Source organism: Neofelis nebulosa, chromosome 1 (assembly GCF_028018385.1).
Source record: "Neofelis nebulosa isolate mNeoNeb1 chromosome 1, mNeoNeb1.pri, whole genome shotgun sequence".
NCBI classification, from domain to species: Eukaryota; Metazoa; Chordata; class Mammalia; order Carnivora; family Felidae; genus Neofelis; species Neofelis nebulosa.
Window position 1 is genome coordinate 21,233,895 of NC_080782.1, and position 6,076 is coordinate 21,239,970.

General features: G+C 36.2%; 1 pseudogene; it reads right to left on the reverse strand.

Annotated features, from left to right (window-relative positions):
- Positions 1-444: 444 nt before the first annotated feature.
- LOC131509061 (cell division control protein 42 homolog) lies at positions 445-1,436 on the reverse strand (annotated as a pseudogene).
- Between the last annotated feature and the right edge of the window lie 4,640 nt (positions 1,437-6,076).

The window sequence follows — 6,076 nt, forward strand, 5'->3', positions numbered from 1 at the left end:
ATTTACTATACTCCTTCCTAAGAGCACCAGGTGGCGGACAAGTGTTCTAAACTAGATCTAGGAAGTGGAATGTAGAGTCAGTCCATCCTCCTTCCCTTAAAGGCTGTCCAATGGTTACTGAATTTTAAAAACATGACTAAATATGGGGCGCCTGGGTGGCGCAGTCGGTTAAGCGTCCGACTTCAGCCAGGTCACGATCTCGGGGTCCGTGAGTTCGAGCCCCGCGTCAGGCTCTGGGCTGATGGCTCGGAGCCTGGAGCCTGTTTCCGATTCTGTGTCTCCCTCTCTCTCTGCCCCTCCCCCGTTCATGCTCTGTCTCTCTCTGTCCCAAAAATAAATAAAAAACGTTGAAAAAAAAAATTAAAAAAAAAATAAATAAATAAAAACATGACTAAATAAAAACAAAACCCATACACACTTCCCCCCCCCAAAAAAAGAAAACAAAAACAAAAAGAACAAAAACAAAAACAAAACCCCTAAATGTCCCAGATTATTCTCCAGAGTGGATGGAGCCCCAGGAGCAGCTTCAACAACCCAAATTAGTCTGTTACAGAGTCATCACAAGCATGCCTTCCTTTTAAACAAAAACAAAAAAAAAAAAAATTTTTTTTTTTGAAATGACAAAACAAAAACTAGTACTAACCCCTCTTCTGACAATACACAGTTACTCAAATTAACTAGTACTGAGGAGGGGAAGGGGCCCATACCTATGGGCCTTGTCTCACACGAGTGCATGTGGGTAGGTGCAGGGCATTTGTCATTATTGCAAAATCGAATTTTAATTTTTAATCTTTAGTTTGATTTAACATCACTTTCGGTACCATGCCGACACCAGCTGTGTGGAAAGGGCTCTGGAGACGTTCATGGCAGCACACGCCTATGGGTCTTCTTCGGTTCTGGAGGCTCCAGGGCAGCCAATATCGCTTCGTCAAATACATTCTTTAGGCCTTGCTGTGTGAGTGCAGAACACTCCACATACTTGACCGCCTTCAGGTCACGGGCCAGCTTTTCAGCAGTCTCTGGAGTGACAGGCTCCTGTTTGTTCTTGGCAAGTTTCTCAATCGCATAGGGGTCATCTCGGAGATCAATTTGGGTCCCAACAAGCAAGAAAGGAGTCTTTGGACAGTGGTGAGTTATCTCAGGCACCCACTTCTCCTTCACACTTTCAAATGAGGATGGAGAGACCACTGAAAAACAGACTAGAAATACATCTGTTTGTGGATAACTCAGCGATCGTGATCTGTCATAATCATCTTTCCCTGCAGTATCGAAAAGTCCAAGAGTATGTAGCTCTCCACTAATCTTAACTGTGACCGCACAGTTGTCAAAAACAGTCGGTACATACTCCGATGGAAAATATTTGTTGTGTAGGGTATCAGGAGACAAGTTTTACCAACGGCACCGTTGCCCACAACAGCACACCTAATTGTCTGCATTGCTGAAACTGTTTTGTATCCACTTTAAATATTTCAAATTCAGTGATGAAGCTTCTCCGCCGGGGTGATGGCAGCCTGAAAAATACATTTTAAATTCGAAATCTGGAACCTGGAGTGTGTCTTTATGTGTCCAGACATCTTAACTATATTTTTTATTCCATTATTTTTCCTAGTTGTCTTAGATAACTATTTTCATTCTTCTTTTCTCCTCCAGTGATTTTATACCAACTTCTCTGTCTTTTGTCTAAATTGGTAAACACACTTTTATTAAGGAAATTGAAGCACTTGAAAGAGAATTTTTCCAGATTCCTCTGCATATCAGCATATCTCCTACCTCCTAACTCATATAATCTCTTTCACTGCTTATTATTATATATGAACCATTCATGATCCTCTTTATAGTTAATGTCCTAACTCAGGCATTAATTTGCTTCCCTTTTGGCCTACTCCAGCATATAGCTTCAGCAATGTCCCATATTTCTAATACAGCCTATTTTTATTTCTATCAAATCATTTACACTGCTATAAAATAAAATATTATTCTTCCAAAGTAAAAGAGGAGAAGGAAGAGGAGGAAAGTGGTGGAGGGGGAAGAAAAGGAGGAAGAAGAATTTCCTAACCCCCACCTGTCACATTTTGCTTCCCTCCCTTCAAATAGCACTTCTCAAATGAATAAACTATATACATTGTCTCTAATCTTTTCTAGTATCTCTTTAAAGACTTTTTCATCACAAAGCAATCTAACTCGCTTTTGTCAAGTTTACCAATCTAACTTGCTTTTGTCATGATACCTATGTTGCTATTTCCAAAGGCCACTTCTCAATTCTCAGTATATCTAACTTAATAGCAATAGTCTTCAGAGTTAGTCACACACTCCTTAATAGATTTAATCACTAGGATAACACATATTATTTTGTCTCCTATTTCCATGGCTGCCTCCTCAATGTCTGCCTTATGGGTCATTCCTCTTCTTCCAGATACCTTAAGTTTAGAGTATCCTATGACTTCATGATGTTTTGTTTTTTTTTTTTCTTAGCTATGTACACTCAGACCATACATCAGGTGACTGATATGCACTTAACACCTGAAACACGTTTTTACAGAACTTCCAAATTTGTATCTTCAGCACAAATCTTTCTCCCTAACTCAACACATACACTCAACTTCTTACCTGAATTCTCTTATGTATCAAATAATTGCTTGCCTTTCTTTCTTTCTTTCTTTCTTTCTTTCTTTCTTTCTTTCTTTCTTTCTTTCTTTCTCTTTTTCTTTCTTTTGAGTTAAAGAGAAAGAGGGAGAGAGTTCAAGTGAGCAAGAAACAGAGATAGAGGGAAAATCCCATCAGGGGCAGAGAGAGAGAGAGCGAGAGAGAGAGAGAAGTGGGGCTCATCAGGGGCTCATGTTTTACCCAAAGCTAGGCTTGTGCTTACCCAGGGCACGAGCTCAAGAACTGTGAGATCATGACCTGAGCTGAAGTTAGATTCTTAACAACTGAACCATCCAGGCACCCAAATAATTGCTTTTCTAATTTAACATGTCCAAGATAGAGCTCTGATCTTCTGTGCCAAATCTTTTACAGTCATAGACTTTCCTATTCCATTTGATGGCCATTCTGTTTTTCAAGTTGGAAGTCTCCTTGAATCTTTTCTTACCTATTTAATTCATTTCTTAAAACCCAGAATTTAGCCACTTCCTACTATGTCCCCTGCTACCTTGTCAGTGTTTGTCATTTTAATCCCTCAGGTATACAATTACAGTTGTCTTCTACTTCCATCTTTGCCAAATTCCGAAAATCAGTTCTCAATGAAATATTGAGAATGGTCCTTTTAAAAATCTAAGTCTAATGGCATTCATGCCTGCATCTAGAATCCTCCTCAAACTCCTTATTTTATTCAGAGTAAAAGCACAAACACTTATAGTCATCTAAAAAGGCCATCCTGATCCTAAAACAAGATCCTTTTCTTATCTTATCTCCTATCATTTCCCCTCATACTTGCTCCAAGCCTACTGGCCTCTTACTCTTCAACTATGCTTGGTAAACTCCTATTGTGAGCCTTTATACCACCTATTTCTTCTACTTGGGATAACCTTCACCTAGGCATCTGCATAGATATCTTTCTGACTACCTTCATGATTTTGTTCAATGTCACTTACTCAAAGCAGAGCACCCTAACTTCTGCCTTGCGCCTGACCCTTACAATCTTGTCCAGTTTACCCAGTCCATGATCCAGAAGTACTTTCCATGACAGTATAATGTATATAATGTACTTATTATCTCTATAGATTGTGCTCTTTCTCCTTCCCCTAGATTAAAAGATTGGCAGGGATCTGCCATATTTATTCTGATAGTTTGTATGTCCCATTCATTTAAAATGGTGCCCAGCATAGTAAGATTCAACTTTTGCTAACAACAAACAAAACTGATTCCCAACTGTTATATGCGATGCACTCTTTCTCTCTCAACTCTTAGGGTTGTCCGTTTATCCTTAATATACTGAAGTTTCATTACAATGCCTACATGCTTGTTTTTGCTGGAATTTTTTTGCACGTATTATTGTATTAGTGTTGTTGTAGATGTTGTTTTAAGTAGTATCGAATTCTGAAGACTCATCACATTTATTATTTAAAACTTGAGACCTTTATTTTTTTACAGGTTTCTTGTCATCCATACTCACTATTTGTACTTTTAAAACTCTAATTAAAAGTATTTTGAAGCTTTTGGCTTGACACTATTGCTCTAAACTCTTTTCATATTTTCCTTACTTGTTTCCTTTGGACTATACCATGATCTAGTTTAATATGATTTTGTTAACTGTGTTGTCTTTACACTTGATCTTAATGATTTATTGCTGCTTTGGTCATTTTAATATTTATTATTCAATTTCCAAGATTTCTTACTTTTCCTGTTTTATAACAAATTTTCATTTTACACAGTCTCCTGTCTTTACAGCGCTTGGTTCCATTTTGAATTTATGAATTTTAAATATATGAGTTTTATAATTTTGTTTGTAAGTATAATTCTGTTTATCACTTTTTGCAGGTGTTACATATTCTGTATGTTTATATCTAGAATTAGAACTTCCTTGCATGAACTTAATTATGAATTGGCTTTCTATCTTTGGGGGGTGGGAGGAATTTCCCCTGCACCAGTTCTGGATTGTATGTGCTTCCTTCCCAGGAATCAAATAGGGCTAAATTAAATATCTAGTATGAACACATATATTTAGTATTACCTTAAGGAACAGAGTTTCAGTTTCCTTATCTTTACAACAGAAATGTGTACGTACCGATTGTGAAAATGCATTTAAATGATTTAAATAAGAAAATATATGAACTTTCATATATATTAAGTGATTGATATATGATTAATAAGTATTATTAGCAAACTGTGAAATTCTTGAGAACATATTTTGAATCTTGTTTCTTTTTATTCTCAGTAACTACCATAGTAACTGTCATACCATAGGTAGAGTTCCTACTTGTGGAGTGAATAAAGGATGGAAAGGAGGAAAAGTTGTTTGTTAGTTTGTTTTGGCATTTATTTAGAAGGAGCGTTAGTCTTTTTAACTTCTTTGATTGTGACATTTTTTTCTGCTGTGTCTAAAGGATACTTAAATATCACAGTTGAGAGTACTGGTCATTGGTTGTCAACCAATGTATTGGTATTAGAGTCATGAGAGAAGACAAAAACACTGTGAAAACCTGGTCCTCAACTACAGAGTTTTTGATTTAGTTGTTTTTAGGTGCATCTAGTTCATTACATGTAATTCCAGTGGGCAAATGTTTTTAAAACAATAATAAAAATATAGGGTTAAACATTAAAACAAGATGGGGTCCTTGGGTGGCTCAGTTAAGCATCCAACTTCAGCTCATATCAGGTCATGATACGGTTTGTGGATTTGAGCCCTGTATGGGGCTCAGAGGCTAGAGACTGCTTCGGATTCTGTGTCTCCCTCTTTCTCTGCTGCTTCCCCACTCACGCTCTGTCTCTCTCTCTCTCTCTCTCAAAAATAAGTGAACATTTAAAAAAATTAAAAGCAATTAAAACAAGAAAAATACAAAGTCTATATATTGATCCTTAATACACATAGCCAATATTTATCTGATTATTTCACAGATACATCAGCATAATTTGAACAATATTTAATAGACAATAGAGCTTGAATTAGATTTTATGTACAATAACAATATGGCAAATACACAGCAAAATGTTAAAATAAGATGATAAAATAAGCAATGGTGCTGTTAATTATGTTTCAGATTTAGCTGGGAAAAATTGTTCTGAAGATAATGTTTAAACCAGCCTATAGTTTATTCTAAAAATTATATACACCTGCATTCAACATTTTGATCATTTTAATCATTTTAATTAATTTAAAAAATAAACCTAATTTCACTTATTTATTGTTTTTTACTTGCAACTTTGTTGTTGTTGTTGTTGGACAACTGATGTACTCTAGGCGCTGTATTATGTACTGGTGGCACATAATAGAGACTGATACTTCTCACCTACACTTACATACTAAAAGTAATAATAAACGGTCCACACAATTATAATCAGTGTTACTAATTTTAGAGTGTAAGTTTCAGTAATGTTTTATCAGATGTCAATTCTGATTAGTATTTGAAAGACACCATAA